We start from the raw sequence: 19,601 nt of genomic DNA, 5'->3' as shown, positions 1-19,601 counted from the left end.
CAGCATATTAAAAAGCAGAGACATCACTTTGACGGCAAAGACCCATCTAGTCAAAGCTATGGTTTTTCCAGTAGTCATATATGGATGTGAGAGTTGGACCATAAAGAGATCTGAGCATGAAAGAATGAACGCTTATGAACTGTGGTGCTGGAGAAGACTCTTGAGAGTCCCTTGGACAGGAAACAGATCCAACCAGTCAAACCCAAAGGAAATCAACCCTGAATATTCACTGGGAGGACTGATGTTGAAGCTGAAGCACCAATACTTTGGCAACCTGATGGGAAGAACTAATTGGAGAAGACCCTGATGCTGAGAAAGACTGAAGGCAGGAGGAGAAGGGGACAACAGAGGATGAGATGGTTGGATGGTATCATCAACTCAACAGACATGAGTTTAAGCAAGCTCCAGGAGTTGGTACTGAGCAGAGAATCCTGGCGTGCTGCAGTCCATCGGGTCACAAAGAGTTGGACACAAATGAGCAAATGAACTACAAGTTGAACTTAAAACTAGATTGCTTTTGTTTAACCTACCTTAATAGTATTATAGAAAATGATGATATGATTGTACCTAAAAATCTCTAGTGCTGCAAAAAAGTCAAACTAGAGTACTCTGAATAAACATGAATAAATCCTACTTTACAGACAACAGTGGTAATTTTTCTAGTCATGAGGAATGACTGATTCACATAGAGTTTGATATCATAAAAGAACACTCATTTTCAAAATATAAAATAATGGAAAAAATAAAAGTCAAAACAGGGGCTGATTCATATTTAACCTATAATCTTTCACATGATACAACCTCTAGTTAAGAAGAAATTATCAGTCTATAGAATATCAGCAACCAAATATGAAACATAAAGTTAAATGTAAACAAGAAAAAAAATGTCTACAGGAGTTTCATACAGTGTCTTTTTTAATCCTGTGTATTTTTAGTAATGGAAAATATATCAGTTTAGAAAGTATAAGGTTAACATTCTTCAAAGTTTATGATTAAAGGGATTACCTCCAAGATCAAAAGCAGCCCTGCACAAATACCAATAAAACATGATATAACTGCACGAAAATTTGCTGCTGCTCAACTTCTGCACTGCATGACTGTCCTAAGTAAATCAAGAAAATTAAAATATTTAGGATGCTTAATATGAAGCATACGTATATATTTAAAGTTGTACCACTATCATTACCCAATACCCAAAGTATCTGATTGAAAATCTAGAACTTCATAAAAGACAAAAAATGTCTGATCTGTTTTCAGTCTTTGTCTCTGTAACCTGAATAAACTCAAAATCTACCACTATCATTACCCAATACCCAAAGTATCTGATTGAAAATCTAGAACTTCATAAAAGACAAAAAATGTCTGATCTGTTTTCAGTCTTTGTCTCTGTAACCTGAATAAACTCAAAATCTACAAATAAAACATACGACTATAACCAACATTTTAAAAATGATGTCACACTCCAAAAATAAAAACTTCTGAATTGTCATCATTATAAAATTTCTTAATTTTGCTATGTGTGGTTTTAAAATGCAATCAACTAGTACATTCTACATAGTTATCACTACTAACTGAGAGAAAATTGAATAAAGAAAAAAATAAACAGAAAAATAATTTTCAAGGTGTACAGTAATTCTACATTATAAAAGACTATCTCATGTCTTGACTATAAAGAAAAAGCAGCAGAGAAAGGAAAATCTAGACCTACACATCTTCGGGAAGTTTGATTTCTCAACTCAGACAGCAGTAACCAGGGTACTCTGATGGCTCTTACTCTACATTATTGAAGGCCAGTGAATTTATTTAACTTCTGAACACTAACACATAGAGCTTTTAGCACGTATTTTATAACCATCTTTTGACTGAATTAATAACATATTCAGGTTTGCCATAAAGTTTGGGCTTCCCTAGTGGCTCAGACGATAGAAGAATCCACCTGCAATGCAGAAGAGACCTGGGTTCGATCCCCGGGTAGAGAAGATCCTCTGGAGGGCATGGCAACCCGCTCCAGTATTCCTGCCTGGAGAGTCCCATGGACAGAAGAGCCTGGTGGGCTACAGTCCATGGGGTCGCATAAGTCAGACACAACTGAGTGACTACGCACAGCACAGCACACAGCTGTCACCACGAACTTTAACTCTGGGAAGTAGAAAGTAAACAGATAAATTTTATACACATGCTACTGCTACTGCTAAGTCGCTTCAGTCGTGTCCGACTCTGTGCGACCCCATAGACGGCAGCTCACCAGGCTCCCCCGTCCCTGGGATTCTCCACGCAAGAACACTGGAGTGGGTTGCCATTTCCTTCTCCAGTGCATGAAAGTGAAAAGTGAAAGGGAAGTCACTCAGTCGTATCCAACCCTTAGCGACCCCATGGACTGCAGCCCACCAGGCTCCTTCGTCCATAGGATTTTCAAGGCAAGAGGACTGGAGTGGGGTGCCATTGCATGCACTCATATGTATATATGAGAGTGAAAAAAGTGGAAGTGTTAGTCATGTCTGACTCTTTGCGACCCCATGGTGCAAGCCAGGGATCCTCTGTCCATGGGATTCTCCAAGCAAGGATAATGGAGTGGGTAGCCAATCCCTTCTCCAGGGATCTTCCCAAAGCAGGAAGTGAACCACATCTCCTACAGTGCAGGCAGAATCTTTACCATCTGAGTCCCGATCAGATCCTTCAGTCCAGATCAGATCCAGGGAAGCCCAATCCTTCCCTCTTATCTGCCATGAAGAATGGGAAGCTGCCTAAATTGCAGGCAGCAGACACAGCTGATGTGATACAAAATTAACCAGCAACTCAACAGGTAAAGCCACATTTTGGTAATTTCTTAACTTCAAAATTTTTATTTTCATTACTAAAAGTGTCCATGACTCTTCATCATGAAAAGTATTATCAACTTATCTACATCATTTGTACAATAAACAATTTCAAATTCCTTGCCAGATTCAGCTTACAGTTCTGTCACTCAACAGTACTGGGTGGAAACCCCTAAGATCCATGGACTGTACTCAGGGCGTTTTACAAACACTGCTATATTCCCCATGATACACCTGTAACATAGTCTTATCCTCATTATACAGGTAAGAAAACTTAAGTGTCAGAAGGGTTAACTCACACAACGAGTACTGAATCACTAAATGATGGAGCCAGATTCTAACGTAGGCTCATCCGACTAACTTTAAGTTCTATTTGTTCTTCCCACTATTCTAGACTCTCATTTATACTAAACTTGTACAGGTTAAAAAAAAATCTTCCCCACGCCCCCCCCCAAAAAAATTTCCCACTATGTTTTTCCAGAAATTTGTATTTGGCGTTGAGAGATGAGAATAAAGTTGTTTCCAGGAATTATTTTTTAAAATACCAAGACCCAACTTTCTCCAAATTATTCTTGGTTTAGCTTTCAATATTTAAAATATGAATATTAAAAGTTACATTGTTGATTCAGCAAGACTTAAAGCTATACATTTATCACCACAAAAGTTTTCCTATAACAATACTGAAGATTCTGAACACAGCAGAGTTCAAAAAGTTAAAGCACTGTATCAGTAAAACTATTGGCAAACAATATCTGTTTATTAAGTATAAACACAACAATTTTCTAAAATAAAATATGTGGAGCTCAGAATTGCTGAGGTCTACTAAAATCCATCATTCTAAATACTAGAAACAATCAGAAAAATATCTATCCATATTCTCTTTACAATCACAGAATATTATTATACAATTCTGTCTGACAATGTCATTATTTCACCTTTACTCTTAAAATGGATTTTCATTGGGTACAGAATACTAAGATGGCAATTTTTTCCCAACACACTGAGATATCATTCCAGTATTTTCTGACTTCCATTTCAGTTTCTGAGCAGTCAAACGGCCACAGCTACTTTAAAGGTGATCTATAATGCAGAGTTCCAGACAACAGCAAGGAGAGATAAGAAAGCCTTCCCCAGTGATCAATGCAAAGAAACAGAGGAAAACAACAGAATGGGAAAGACTAGCAATCTCTTCAAGAAAAACACTTCATGCAAAGATGGGCTCAATAAAGGAGAGAAATAGTATGGACCTAACAGAAGCAGGAGATATTAAGAAGAGGTGAAAAGAATACATAGAAGAACTATACAAGAAAGATCTTCAAGACCCAGATAACCAGAATGGTGTGATCACTCACCCAGAGCCAGACACCCCGGAATGTGAAGTCAAGGAGCCTCAGGAAGCATCACTACGAATATAACTAGTGGAGGTGATGGAATTCCAGCGGAGCTGTTTCAAATCCTAAAAGATGCTGCTGTGAAAGCACGGCACTCAATATGCCAACAAATTTGGAAAACTCAGCAGTGGCCACAGGACTGGAAAAGGTTAAGTTTTCATTCCAATCCCAAAGAAAGGCAATGCCAAAGAATGTCCAAATTACCACACAACAGATGTACAAGCTGGATTTAGAAAAGGCAGAGGAACCAGAGATCAAACTGCCAACATACATCGGTTCATCGAAAAAGAAAGAGTTCCAGGAAAACAACTACTTCTGCTTTATTGACTACACTAAAGCCTTTGACTGTGTGGATCACAACAAACTGTGGAAAATTCTTCGAGATGGGAATACCAGACCACCTGATCTGCCTCCTGAGAAATCCATATGCAGGTCAGGAAGCAACAGTTAGAACTGGACACAGAACAACAGACTGGTTCCAAATAGGAGAAACAGTAAGTCAAGGCTGTATACTGTCACCTTCCTTACTTAACTAATATACAGAGTACATCATGAGAAACGCTGGGCTGGAAGAAGCACAAGCTGGAATCAAGACTGCCAGGAGAAATATCAAAAACCTCAGATAGGCAGATGACACCACCCTTATGGCATAAGGCAAAGAACTAAAGAGCCTCTTGATGAAAGTGGAAGAGGAGAGTGAAAAAGTTGGCTTAAAACTCAACATTCAGAAAATGAAGATCATGGCATCTGGTCCCATCACTTCATGGCCAATAGAAGGGGAAACAATGGAAACAGTGACAGACTTTATTTTTTGGGCTCCAAAATCACTGCAGATGGTGACTGCAGCCATGAAATTAAAAGACGCCTGCTCCTTGGAAGAAAAGCTATGACCAACCTAGACAGCCTATTAAAAAGCAGAGACATTACTTTACCAACAAAGGTCTGTCTAGTCAAGGCTATGGTTTTTCCAGTAGTCACGTACTGATGTGAGCGTTGGACCGTAAAAAAAGGTGAGCAGTGAAAAACTGATGCTTTTGAACTGTGGTGCTGGAGAAGACTCTTGAGAATCTCTTGGATTGCAAGGAGATCCAACCAGTCAAACCTAAAAGAAATCAGTCCTGAACATTTATTGGAAGCACTGATGCTGAAACCCAACTCCAATACTTTAGCCATCTGATGAGAAGAACTGACTCACTGGAAAAGACCCTAATGCTGGGAAAAATTGAAGGCCGGAGGAGAAAGGGATGAGAGAGGATGAGATGGTTGGATGGCATCACCGACTCGATGGACATGAGTTTGAGTAAACTCCGGGAGTTGGTGAGGACAGGGAGGCCTGGCATGCTGCAGTCCATGGGGTCGCAAAGAGTCGGATATGACTGAGTGGCTGAACTGTCTTCTGTTCACTGCCATCTTTTAAGATGTTCTCTTCATTGCTGGTGCCGTCTGTATCACTATGATATGTCTAGATGTATATTTCCCATTAGCTATTCTGCATTTCTTTCTCTGAACTTAATTTGTTGCCTGATGTTTTCCATCAGTTCTGGAAAATCCTCAGCTATTATATTTTAAAGCACTCCCTCCTTTCCCAATATTTCTCCCTTCTACAATTAGAAAACCAGTGAAATACTGTTAGACCTTCTCATTCTGTGTTCTATAAACCTTAATGCCTTTCTTTTTACCCCCTTCCTTGTCCTTCTGTGCTACATTCTGAAATATTTCTTCTCTCCCATGTCCAGTTAATTCTCTTTAGCTGTATTTAACCTACCATTAACCCATATTCACTGAGTTTTTCACTACAACTAATAATTTTTTATTTCTGGAAAGTTTGTTGAGGGCTTTTTCATATCTGCTAGATTTCTCGTACCTTGCAGATTATTTTCCATCTTTTTCGTAAACATGATAAACAGCTGTTTTATGATCGCTCTCGTAATTCCGATATCTGTGGTTTCTGAGGGCCTTCTTCTGTCAGCTGTCTCTGCTGTTTCTCACCCATGTGCCTTGCTTCCCTGTGTACTTGGTTATAACTGACTGTGGGCTAAACCTCTGGAAGACTATGTGTGGCAATCCCTAGGACCTAAGACTCAAATATATTCTACATGAGATGTCTTTTATTTGCTTCTCCCAAGCACCTAGAACCACTTTAAATTCACAACTTGAGGTGAGGCCTGTACCACAGGTGACACTGAATATGAGCTGCAAATCAAGAAGAGAGAAGACCTCTGGCTAGGAACAGGTGTTTTTCTCAGCTCCCAGGCAACTATTCTTGCACCCTCCTATGAGCAAGAGCATGGAAAGGACTTCAATCTTGGTTTAACCATACTCTACAGACACAGTTCTTAGGAGTCAATTTTATAGGCAAAGAATTTCCATTAGACTCGACTCCTCTCTTTCAGCCTAACTAGGTTATAATTTCTATACCCTGTGCCTTATAAGGCCTTCAAAATCAAAGTAAAAGTTCCTAGAATACTTTTAATATTCTGTTTTCAATTCTCTGAATTCCTACTTTCATGAAGATCTTGAGCTGGTAATTTCTTACTCTCATGTCAGCTTTTTAAAAAGAGAGGGGAAAAAAAACCTGTTTCCCAGCATTTCTAATTCTTTTCAAGGCATTGTTTTGTTCATATAACCTAGCTGAACATTACCGTTTTCAGTTTTAATAGGTTTCATATTTTTATATTTCAATACTACAAGTTTCATTTTGTGGGAAACTGTAACACTGAATACTAAAGCCAAGGAACAACCTGTCTTTATTCACTTTGATTTTCTGGTACTATCAAGGACAGAATTTGACAAATTCTAAAACATATCAATTCCACTTTATTATAAGACAATTAAGAGATGGAGGTGGTTCTGACCTTAATCCCCATACATCTTAATTGCTAAGGAATTGATTGGCCTACTGATTTTTCCCCACCAGCAATATGTATAATATACAAAAATTCTGTAGTTGAAACTACTGGAAGATTGACCAAAGATGTACAAACAGAACAAATAAGGAGAAGTAAGTTCAGTCTTATTTCTGCCAAGAAACAAAATCGTGAAGAAAAGACTAACATATGGAACTACACAAAAATGTAATAATTCCTCATAAAAATTTTTAAAATGGTAAGCAAAATTGAAAGACAAAACGTATAATGTTTATATGTAATGGGTAGAATTAAAATCTAAAGCACACAAAAAGCTCTTGAAAATCAGTAACAAACATCCCCCCCAAAATGAACAAAGAGCATAAATAGTCATTAAAGGAATTATAATAAAAGGAACCTATCAACTTTTGCCAACAGGTTAGCCAAAAACAATGATTTACAAGTCCTTCTGGTAGCAAAATAATGGGCAAATGTAATTTATACCCTGAACTAAAAACTGGGATACAAAGTAATATTACCTACTAGGCAGTTTGGCTATAGGTATCAAAATCTAAATTACACATAGCTACAACAATCTCACTTCTAAAATATACGTAGAAATATATCAGTGTCTGAAGACTTCTGAAAAATTTTTAAAAACATTTTAAAATTTCACTTTATATTTTTTAAATTGATATCATGGTTCTTTTGGAAGGCTGAAAGTACAAACAAATTAACTCATCCAAAATCTTTTATAGAGTTTTTCTTTTTTAGGTCTATATAGTAGATCCCAATTCCCAAAAAGGGTAGTACCAAAGAATGTGCTAACCATCGGACATGCTGCTGCTGCTGCTAAGTCACTTTAGTCGTATCCGACTCCGTGCGACCCCAGATAGACGGCAGCCCACCAGGCTCCCCCATCCCTGGGATTCTCCAGGAAAGAACACTGGAATGGGCTGCTATTTCCTTCTCCAATGCATGAAAGTGAAAAGTGAAAGTGAAGTCGCTTAGCTGTGTCCGACCCTTAGCGACCCCATGGACTGCAGCCTACCAGGCTCCTCCGTCCATGGGATTTTCCAGGCAAGAGTACTGGAGTGGGGTGCCATTGCCTTCCCTGAACTGAGTGACTGCTGCTGCTGCTAAGTCGCTCCAGTCGTGTCCGACTCTGTGCGACCCCATAGATGGCAGCCCACTAGGCTCCCCTGTCCCTGGGATTCTCCAGGCAAGAACACTGGAGTGGGTTGCCATTTCCTTCTCCAATACATAAAAGTGAAAAGTGGAAGTGAAGTCGCTCAGTCGTGTCTGACCCTCAGCGACCCCATGGACTACAGCCTTCCAGGCTCCTCCGTCCATGGGATTTTCCAGGCAAAAGTACTGGAGTGAGGTGTCATTGCCTAGGAAGGTCATATTTAAAATCTTGCATGCTAGGCTTGGGCATTATGTGAACCAAGAACTTCCAGATGTCCAAGCAGGGTTTAGAAAAGAAAGAAGAACAAGAGATCAAACTGCCAACATTCGCTGGATTATAGAGAAAGCAAGGGAATTTCAGAAAAACATCTCTGTTTCATGGACTACGCTAAAGCCTTTGACTGTGTGGATCATGAGAAACTGTGGAACGCTCTTAGAGAGATGAAAACATCAGACCACCTTACCTGTCTCCTGAGAAACCTGTATGAGGTCAAGAAGCAACAGTCAGAACCCTGCATGAACAACTGATTGGTTTAGGATCAAGAAAGGAGTACGACAGGACTGTCTGCTGCCAGCCTGTTTATGTTACCTATACACTGAGCGCATCAGGAGAAATGCCAGGCTGGATGAGTTACAAGCTGGAGTCAAGACAGGCAGGAGGAACAGCAACAACCGCAGATATGCAGATGACACCACTCCAGTGGCAGAAAGCCAAGAGGAGCTAAAGAGCCTCTTGATGAGGGTAAGGAGGACAGTGAAAGAGCCGGCTTAAGAATAAATACTTTAAAAAAAACTAAGATCATGGCATCCGGCCCCATTACTGCATGGCAAATAGGGGGAGAAAAAGTGGACACAGTGACAGATTTCCTCTTTTTGGGCTCCGAAATCACTGTGGATGGTGACTGCAGCCGTGAATCAGAAGACAACTGCTTCTCGGCAGGAAAGCGATGACAAACCCAGACGGTGTGTTGAAAAGCAGAGACATTACTCTGCCGACAAAGGTCCATATAGTCAAGGCCACTGGTCTTCCCAGTGGTCACATACAGTTGGGAAAGCCGGACTGTAAAGAAGGCAGAATGCCAAAGAACTGACACATTTGAACCATGGTGCTGGAGAAGACTCCTGAAAGCCCCGTGGACAGCAAGGAGATCAAACCAGTAGGGGGATCAACCCTGAATATTGACTAGAAGGAGTGAAGCTGAAGCTCCAGTATTTTGGTCATGTGATGAGCACAGATGACTCACTGGAAAGGCCCCTGATGCTGGGAAAGACTGAGGGCAGAAGAAGAAGAGGGCTTCGGAGGACGAGAGGCTGAGAGCATCACCGACGCAATGAACATGAACTCTGGCAAACTCTGGGAGACGGCGAGGCCTGGCACACTGCAGTCCATGGAGTCGCAAAGAGTCAGACATGACTGGGAGGCTGGACAACAACAAGGTAGATTAACTAAACATGGTCACAAATTTTTTGTCACCTTCTTCACCAGGATACGGAATTTAATTCTCCTCCCATTGAATCAGGGCTACTGTCTATTTAACCAATAGAACACAGGAGAAGTAACGCTCATCAATTTTAAGCCTAATCTTTAAAAGCACTGGCTGCTTGCACTTCCTTCCTTTTAGAATGCTTGTTCCTGGGACACTCACTCTCAGAGCCTACCAGCCACACCAGGCCGCACACAGAGGCCTCATGTCAGTGCTTGATCAACAGCCCTCCTTTAGCTCCCAAACAGCAGCCATCGTCACCTGCCAGCCTTGTGAGTGAACCAGCTTGAAAGTGAAGTCACTCAGTCGTATCCGACTCTTTGCAACCCGTGGACTGTAGCCCACCAAGCTCCTCCGTCCATGGGATTCTCCAGGCAAGAATACTGGAGTGGGTTACCATTTCCTTCTCCAGGGGATCTTCCCGACCCAGGGATCGAACCCAGGTCTCCCATATTGCAGGCAGACACTTTAACCTCTGCACCACCAGGGAAGGCGTCGAAACTATGACCAGACACCAAGTGAAACAGAGATAAGCCTCTCCTACCAAGTCCTTTACTAATTATAAAATCATGAGTAAATAAATGTTACTGTCGTCTTAAGCCAGTCAGGTTTGGAGTAGCTTATCATACAGCAGTAATAACTGCAACAACCTCTTACTCACTGCTCTATTTTCAGCACTTAGAACAGTACCTGTTACAGGACATCTCCTGTTAATAGACACAGCACCAGGAGTAGGAGTAAAGAGGATATGCATGGCCTTGGAGCTCACGGAGCACTCAAAGGGAGACACAGGCTATTAGGTAAAAAGGACAGTCCTAATACATAATAAATTTAATAGAACAGTACAGGTTATTTGGCCAAACAGGAAGGGCACAACACAGGCTTAGTGGTTTAAGGAAGCTTCCTTGAGTAGTGGCTTTTACGGACTCACTGGAGTCCGTAAGACTGAGAGAGAATATTCCAAGCTTGAGGCAAGCAAAATCATAAACAGTTGCAAAAATGCAGTTTCAGCACTTGACCAAGAAATCACAGAGTAGAGGGGAGCGGAAGGAGCAGACACAGACCGAGAAACAAGCGACGGAGAGCACAGCCGGCCCTCCGACCGGGACAAGCAGGCTCTCTGCACATCTCACCCACGGCGGGTGGAATCCGCAGACACCTCAGGCAGACTGCCAGTGACGTGTACCTCTGCGAATGAGCGTATGGGCTGGGGGTCCTGGAGCCAATCCCGGACGGACACTGAGGGGACTGAATTAAACGGTTGTGCACTGTAGTGTAAGAGAATCAGATGAGATCATCCGGCCACAGGGGACGCCAAAAGGAAACCTGCACAGACACAGGCAGAGAAGATCTGAGGTCGAGACAGTACAGCAGTGCAGAAGCACTGGGGACAGAGAGACGGGGCGCTCGAGAGGCAGGAGCCAGAGCCTGGTGCCTTTTGTGAGGACCAGGGAGAGGGGAATAAAGTGTGACTGCCAGGTTCCTGGCTGATCAAAACTGAAGAGACAGTGACGCCCTCCAGTGAGATAATAAACGTGGGCGGGGGGAGGAGGTTTTCTACAAGAAGACGGTAAATTCAGTTGCAGACATACTGAAATTGAGCTTTCCCGGGCCACACAAAACGGAGTTCTCCAGGAGGCAATCAGATCCCCAGGTCTAAAGCTCAGGAAGAAATCAAGCTGAAGCGAAAGTAACAGACTCTGCAGAACACTGATCTCTCACTGCAGCCTCTGGAGTCCTCATCCCCCAGCCCAGCTACATCTCTACAATTCTCCCCCATTTGTCTCTACAAAGCAGGCCTCCTTCATTTCACTAAGCCTTCCAAAGCAGTGGTTTGATTTTATGAGGAAACCCAAGTTTAATCAAAGTCTTGCCACATCCTTTGCAAGGCAGGATGCATGACGGCCACAGGTTCAGGGCACTCTGTGGTAGTTCTCATGACGACAAGCTAGAGGGCCTGCTCTGGACGTTCCCATGACAGCACATGTATCTGGGTCAAAGGAAAAAGGGGGCAGGGGAGCTACTGCATGAAACAAAGAAAACAAGGTCCATCCGGAGAGTGAAACGGGAAGCCAAAAAAGCACCAAAAGGACAAAATCAAAGAGGTTCACGGAGTAAGTCAGAACTCAGAAAGGGGGGCACAGAAGGAGGAGCTGGGGGCACGGCCCCATCCCAGGCTCTCCCACTCCACCTGCCTCTCCACCAACCCCGCTGTCGCTGCCTCCTGGTCTGCTGATCACTTCCCAGTGGCCTCCACCACACTCGGTTTGGACAATCCCAGGCGTTAGGTTGGAGAACTTTAAGTAGACCACAGAAAGATTGTGGGTTAAAAAGAAAACGTACCGTAAGGAGTAGAAAATGACACACCTGACCAGAAAAAAATAAACTCATGATGCTTGATGCTCAGGCCAACACAGTCATGCGCAGTTTAATCTCTCTACGAAAATCATTTATCTACCTGGAGAAGGTAAGAGAATCAACTGAAAAGCTGTGATGATGAAGAGAGGCAGAAAGTGACTGGTTACAAAATACAGACACACAAAACACCAACAGCTTGTCTATCTACCAGCAATTGTCTGCTTCGAAAGATACACGCACACACACCCACAGGAAAACTCTATGCACAGCCACAAAAAGTGAAATACCTGTGTGACTGAACAGAAGACCAAATGACAAAGCTTCTGATCTCCATGGAGAGAGAATCAGTTCAGTCCAGGCCAGTCGCTCAGTCGTGTCCAACTCTTTGCAACCTCATGAATTGCAGCACTCCAGGCCTCCCTGTCCATCACCCAACTCCTGGAGTTCACTCAAACTCATGTCCTTTGAGTCGGTGATGCCATCCAGCCATTTCATCCTCGGTCGTCCCCTTCTCCTCCTGCCCCCAATCCCTCCCAGCATCAAAGTCTTTCCCAATGGGTCAACTCTTCGCATGAGGTAGCCAAAGTACTAGAGTTTCAGCTTTACCATCAGACCTTCCAATGAACACCCAGGACTGATTTCCTCTAGGATGGACTGGTTGGATCTCCTTGCAGTCCAAGGGACTCTCAAGAGTCTTCTCCAACACCACAGTTCAAAAGCATTAATTCTTCGGTGCTCAGCCTTCTTCACAGTCCAACTCTCACATCCATACATGACCACTGGAAAAACCATAGCCTTGACTAGATGGACCTTTGTTGGCAAAGTAATGTCTCTGCTTTTCAATATGCTGTCTAGGTTTGTCATAACTTTCCTTCCAAGGAGTAAGCGTCTTTTAATTTCCTGGCTGCAATCACCATCTGCAGTGATTCTGGAGCCCAGAAAAATAAAGTCTGACACTGTTTCCACTGTTTCCCCATCTATTTCCCATGAAGTGATGGGACCAGATGCCATGATCTTCGTTTTCTGAATGCTGAGCTTTAAGCCAACTTTTTCACGCTCCTCTTTCTCTTTCATCAAAAGGCTTTTTAGTTCCTCTTCACTTTCTGCCATAAGGGTGGTGTTATCTGCATATCTGAGGTTAGTGATATTTCTCCCAGCAATCTTGATTCCAGCTTGTACTTCTTCCATCCCAGCCTTTCTCATGATGTACTTTGCATAGACGTTAAATAAGCAGGGTGACCATATACAGCCTTGACGCACTCCTTTTCCTATTTGGAACCAGTCTGTTGTTCCATGTCCAGTTCTAACTGTTGCTTCCTGACCTGCATATAGATTTCTCAAGAGGCAGGTCAGGTGGTCTGGTAGTCCCCTCTCTTTCAGAATTTTCCACAGTTTATTGTGATCCACACAGTCAAAGGCTTCAGCATAGTCAATAAAGCAGAAATAGATATTTTTCTGGAACTCTTTTCCTTTTTCTATGATCCAGCAGATGTTGGCAATTTGATCTCTGGTTCCTCTGCCTTTTCTAAAACCAGCTTGAACATCTGGAAGTTCTCAGTTCACGTATTGCTGAAGCCTGGCTTGAAGAATTTTGAGCATTACTTTACTAGCATGTGAGATCAGTACATTTGTGTGGTAGTTTGAGCATTCTTTGGTATTGCCTTTCTTTGGGATTGGAATGAAAACTGACCTTTTCCAGTCCTGTGGCCACTGCTGAGTTTTCCAAATTTGCTGGCATAGTGAGTGCACCACTTTCACAGCATCATCTTTCAGGATTTGAAACAACTCAACTGGAATTCCATCACCTCCACTAGCTTTTTCGTAGTGATGGTTTCTAAGGCCGGCTTGACTTCACATTCCAGGATGTCTGGCTCTAGGTGAGTGATCACACCATCGTGATTATCAGTTTTTCCTAAATATGAGCTACAATAATGTTCAGTGCCCAAGTGGCTCAGTGGTCAAGAATCCACCTGCCAATGAAGGAGTCATGGGTTCGATCCCTGGGTTGGGAAGATCCCCTGGAGGAGGGCATGGCAACCCACTCCAGTATTCTTGCCTGGAGAACCCCATGGACAGAGGAGCTACAGTCCATGGGGTCACACAGTTGGATACAACTTAGTGACTGAGCATGTGTAATTTCAGTGCATCACTTCTTGTCAGAAAGAGTGAGAGGAAGCTAGGTGTCCAAGAATGGAGGAGTCCTTACAGTCCATTCAAACAATGAAAGAGTATGAAGTGATCAAAAAGTATGTGGAAGAGTTACTGGAAGAGCACCAATATTAAGCCTAAATGAAAAACAAACACAAGCCACAGAATACCAAGAACCATTTTCAGTTAAAGAAAATGGGAATTATCTACATGTATGCATGTTTATCTGTGTATAGCTACAATATACATACACGCAACACACGATAAAGAAATTGAAATAATCCTAAGTTAGTTAAGAGAAATGAAGACTGGAGAAAGGGCAATTCATCCCAAGCCTTCATATACCATACCCACCAACCTATCAAAATGAGCATTCTTATCCCAAGACTCTTGGACTTCACGAGGAAAAATAAGTCCAGGGCTTCCCTGGTGGCTCAGTGGTGAGGAATCCTCCTGGCAATGCGGGAGACACAGGTTTGATCCCTGGTCCAGCAGATCCCACAGGTCACACAGCAACTAAGCCCTGTGCTACACCTACTGGGCCTGTCCTCCAGCGCCTGGGGATCCAAAGAACAGAAGCCCACGGACCCTACAGCCTGTACTCCACAACAAGCGAGCAGCCCCTACTCACCGCAGCTAGAGAATAGCCTGCACAGCAGCAGAGTCTCATCAGAGCCAGACATAAATAAATAAGATGCTAAAAAAAGAAAAAGAAGTCTAATTTAATGAATGCAGCAGACAAAACCCAACAGACTAGCACCATCTTCCATCTCCTATCAAATCCACTTTCACTCCCAAATCCAACCAAGGGTCCAGGGCTATCTATCCACTATCTCACCCCAAGACGGCAAGAGACACAATGTCAGTAACTCCTCTTGGATTTCTGAAACTTCAAAGCCAGCATCCTGAGAACCTCTGAAGGTGCTGACTCGGTCCCCACTGGCTGTCAGCAAACAGAGTGCATGCCTCGGCAGCCAGAGCTTGTGAGCAGGCTCAGTCTTCACGGAGTGCTGAATCACCATCAATCCCATCAGAAGGCAGGTGTGCCTCCCCCGAAGAGGAGAAGTGGGAGCTTACTCCTCACTCCTCTAATTATTCTGAAGACCCACTATTTACAAGTGGAGACCTCATTACTTTTAGTTCAACCTTTTTATCTTACTTAGGGGCAAAATGTTTAGTAATACTAAAACATCAAACATTTCCACTAATCAACATCTGTTACCTGGCTTTCTAAACAGTACTTGGGCTACACACCTGACTTAATTTCCAGCCTCTCTCGAAACACTATAACCCTAACCCTGAAGAGAACTTTAAGAATTATCCAACAGTCCAGGTGACTTTATTTTTAAGATTTTTTTTCCATGTGGGCCATTTCTAAAGTCTTTATTGAATTTGTTACAATACTGCTTCTGTTTTTTGTTTTTGTTTTTTGGCCGCAAGGCATGTGGGATTTCAGCTCCCGAACCAGGGATCGAACCTGCACCCCTACATTAGAAAGCAAAGTCTTAACCACTGGACTGCCAGGGAGGTCCCAGGGGATTATTTTTCATCACTCATTTTTATAAAGTTTCCACAGTAAGCATCACTTTTTGTAACAGGGTGGGGTGGGGGGACCTTTTTTCTACGGTCATCTAGATTACCATACTGTGATTACTTGACCTAAGATAGTCACTCACCAGAGCACTTTCTTTAGACAGATATACCACAACTAGTTTATCATAATTATCACAAACAACAAATCCAATCAATTTTTTAAAAGTAAATCATTCTTCTAAATGAAGACTTTATGACCCATATAAGGTCAAGATCAGCATTCTTGTCAACACAAATTTATAAGAATTTGCAATCATCTGTAATGACTATTTCAAATCATTTTGTTTCAAAAATTTAATCCAATAACCACCTTTCCTAGGCAACTGAGTTTTTAAAAAAATAATAAACCTGCAATTACTAAACATTTTCATTGAGTCAACCACAGATACCATATGCAACAGAGAAAATGACTGAATGATATTATCTTTAGATGTTTTTCATTCAAACAGATTTAATGAGCAACCACTGCATGCCAGACTCCATACTAAATACTAAAGATATAAAATCCTAACACACAAATCCTATACTTATAATTTTGCTGGAAAAATTAATGTGTATGCTTATGGACTGACTGTTCCTACCTAAAGGAGGTTTGAAGACATACAGCATATGCAAAAACTTAACCATCTAAACTTTAAAAACTTACTTCTGATACACACGTGCCACTACGGGTCTCAAATAAGGGACTGTAGATCAGGTCTGGAGGATGCAAAGGAAGATGGATTTTACCAAGGAACAAACAAGTCAACCAAGGAAGGTAAGTTATATCAGAGAAGCCTTCAGAAAAAGGTTATCTTGCTCTGTGCTTTCACACCACCACCAAAGTTTATTATTTCTACAGTTTTACTCCCTTGTTTTTAAAGATCTGAGCTGCCAAACCTTATTTATTCATAGTTAATTCACCAAAGGGACAAAATCATTACTATAGGGGGAAAAAAAGTGGGGGTGGCGGGAAAAAAAAATCATTACTGTATCAATTTTGTATTTTCATCCAGAATGTACAAACTTTCTATTTTCTTGGCCCACACAACGTTATACCTAATACATACACAATTTCCATTAAGTTCACTCAAGCAGTCAGTCTTAATTATGTGGATATGATCAACCACTGCAGATTAACCACAATAGAATACTATTTCTAACATTTACATTATAGCATTAACCACGTGCCAGATACTATCTAAGCATTTCTACGTAAATACAGTTGGTCCTCCATATATTCTGGTTCTGCAACTGCAGATCCAATCAATCACAAATCAAAAATATTCAGGGGGAAAAAAATTCCAAAAAGTCCAAAAAAGCAAAACTTGACTTTGCTGGATTCTGACAACCAGCTACATAGTACTTACATTGTATTAGGTATTATACATAATCTGGAGATGATTTAAAGTATCTGGGAAGATGTGTGTGTATTACATGCAAATATTATGCATTTTATATAAGCAGCTTGAGCGTTCACAGAGTTTGGTATCCAGAGAGGTCCCAGAACCAATCCCCTGCCAATGGTATATAATATTTACATATGTAGGAACAGCATAGGTATAACCCACACATATCGCATAGTTTATGTGTATACACACATACATAAACACACATATACTCATTTATGCCTCAAAACAACTTTGTAAGGTAGCTTCTTTCACTACCCTCGCTTCAAAGATAAGAAAAGTGAGGCTCTGTCCAGCCAAGTTAACTGGCCAGCAGGGCACTATGAGAAGTACCGTTATAAAAAACAAGCGTAGGAAAAACATGCCTGATACAGATCTGCTGTTATACTGACTTCCCTCTCAGAACTCACGATTACCCCAGTTAAAGAAAATTAATGCCTTGAGAATTGGCCACAGGCCCTCTTCCTACACTCTGCCTCCCCAGTTACTTTTTCCTCCCACAACTGGGCCCATTCCCAGCCTCTCAGTTCCCAACTCTAGGACACGCCTGCCCAGCACTGCCACTCGAGTGGCCTCTCAACGCTAAGAGCCCCTGACCGGGTGGATGGCACCACACCCAGACCAGAGATGACATGGGGCAGTTCTCAGCGGCCTGAGACAGGAGCGGAGGAGGGACAAATGATACGCATTTCTTTACAAAACACAAAGTACTCAACTTGAAATATCATTCACTATTCTGGAGTTGTCCTCCTTACCTTCTCAGTGTTAAACATGATAATGATGACCAAAGCTTATTTTCTAACTGTCCTTACTGGCCACACAAGTTTGTAACCCAGTCAATCCTTCAATATTAGAATAATAAATCTAGCACGTATACATGGAGGTTGGGGAGAGGAGACAGGCATTGGTAGGAAATGAAGGATAAAAGGAAAGAGATACCACTTTCACTTTTAACAATGACACACACTTAAGAGACTAGTTGGCAAACAAGCACAAACCAACCATTGCAAATTTCAATATCTTATAAAGAAAAAATTACAAAGATTGAGGCAGTTAATTTTGAAGTGGGTGAATAAAAAAAAAGTGACAAATTTGAGTTTTAAAATAAAGTCATCCTCATAGTTTTCAACAGTACAATAAGTTACCTACAAACGAAAATCAAAGTCAACCTCTTAATTCTCAACAGTACTACTAGGAAAAGGGGATTTAAAAGAGTATCACTGATTTATTCTTTCTAAAATGCAGCAAAGAGAAGACTATTAGAAGCACGGGCTCTAGAGTTGGTCAGAATCCCAGCTCTGTGCTGGCATACGACTTTTACTCTCTGCTTCAATTTCCTTCAAGGTTCTTGTGAGGATCAAACGAATTAAAATACATGAAGTGCTCAGGACAGTACCTGGCACTTAAGAGTACTCTCACACCAACCCACCCACAAGTGGGCCAGCGCCAACCCCAAACTCCAGACTCACCCACCACCAGGGGGCTCAAGGACATCTTGGGCCCCAGCCCCACCTGCCAAGCAGCTTCAGAACAACCGAGACTCCACAGCGAGCTGTGTCAGGAACTGCTCCCACCCTTACCGCTGGGCACACACCAGTTCCCGGACCCAAAGCCCTTTGACCCAAGAACGCAGAACCTGGCCCCATCCAGCAGTAGCACAGGACTGGTCCCAGGAGCCCCTGAGAGCCCCAACGCCACCATCAGCAGGTTGACCCAAGCTCCAAGACACCCTGGACCCCTCAGCCAGTCACCCTGTGATTCAGCACCCCTGGAACACCTCAGACCTCAAAGCTAGCCATGTCAGGAGCCAGCCCTGCCCACCAGCAGAGTCCAGTGCTAGGACCTCTGGACCCACACCCACCAGGCACCCAGCTCCACCCACCAGTCTATCAGCACTAGCTGCAGGACCTCCAGGAATCCACAGCCAACTGTCTCATGACACAGCTCCAGCAACCAGGCCAGGGGCCAGTCGTGCCTACCAGACCACCGAAAGCAGTCAGCTCATCCCCAAAGAAGGATGCACACAGCCCACAGAGGGGACGCCTCGAGCATCAGCTCTGGTGACCAGACGGATTGCAGGGCAGGGACACACGATGTCTCTTACGAAAGGGCTCTTCTCCAAGATGGGAACTGCACCCAACTTTTCAGACACACCACAGCAGCAAACTGGGCAAAATAAAGGTGACGACAGAACACGCTCCAAATGAAGGGACAAAGTAAAACCCCCGAAGAACTCAGGATAAGCAACCTACCCAAAAAAGAGAGGAGTAATGGTCTTCCCCACCTAGGGATGGAACCCAGGTCTCCCACGTTGCAGGCAGACACTTTACCATCTCAGCCACCAGGGAAGCAATGATTAGAGAGACCACTAAATAAACAGAATAAAAAG

The 19,601-nt window shown here is 42.5% G+C and overlaps 1 protein-coding gene across 4 annotated transcripts in view; it reads right to left on the bottom strand.

The window, feature by feature from the left end:
• The window catches only part of TBC1D5 (TBC1 domain family member 5), a 585,769-nt gene that overhangs the window by 557,601 nt on the left and 8,567 nt on the right, over positions 1-19,601 (bottom strand). The gene's annotated exons all lie outside the window — the stretch shown is intronic.

This window comes from Oryx dammah, unplaced genomic scaffold (assembly GCF_014754425.2).
Source record: "Oryx dammah isolate SB20612 unplaced genomic scaffold, SCBI_Odam_1.1 HiC_scaffold_2, whole genome shotgun sequence".
Lineage (NCBI taxonomy): Eukaryota > Metazoa > Chordata > Mammalia > Artiodactyla > Bovidae > Oryx > Oryx dammah.
This window is presented reverse-complemented; position numbering and strand designations above follow the sequence as displayed.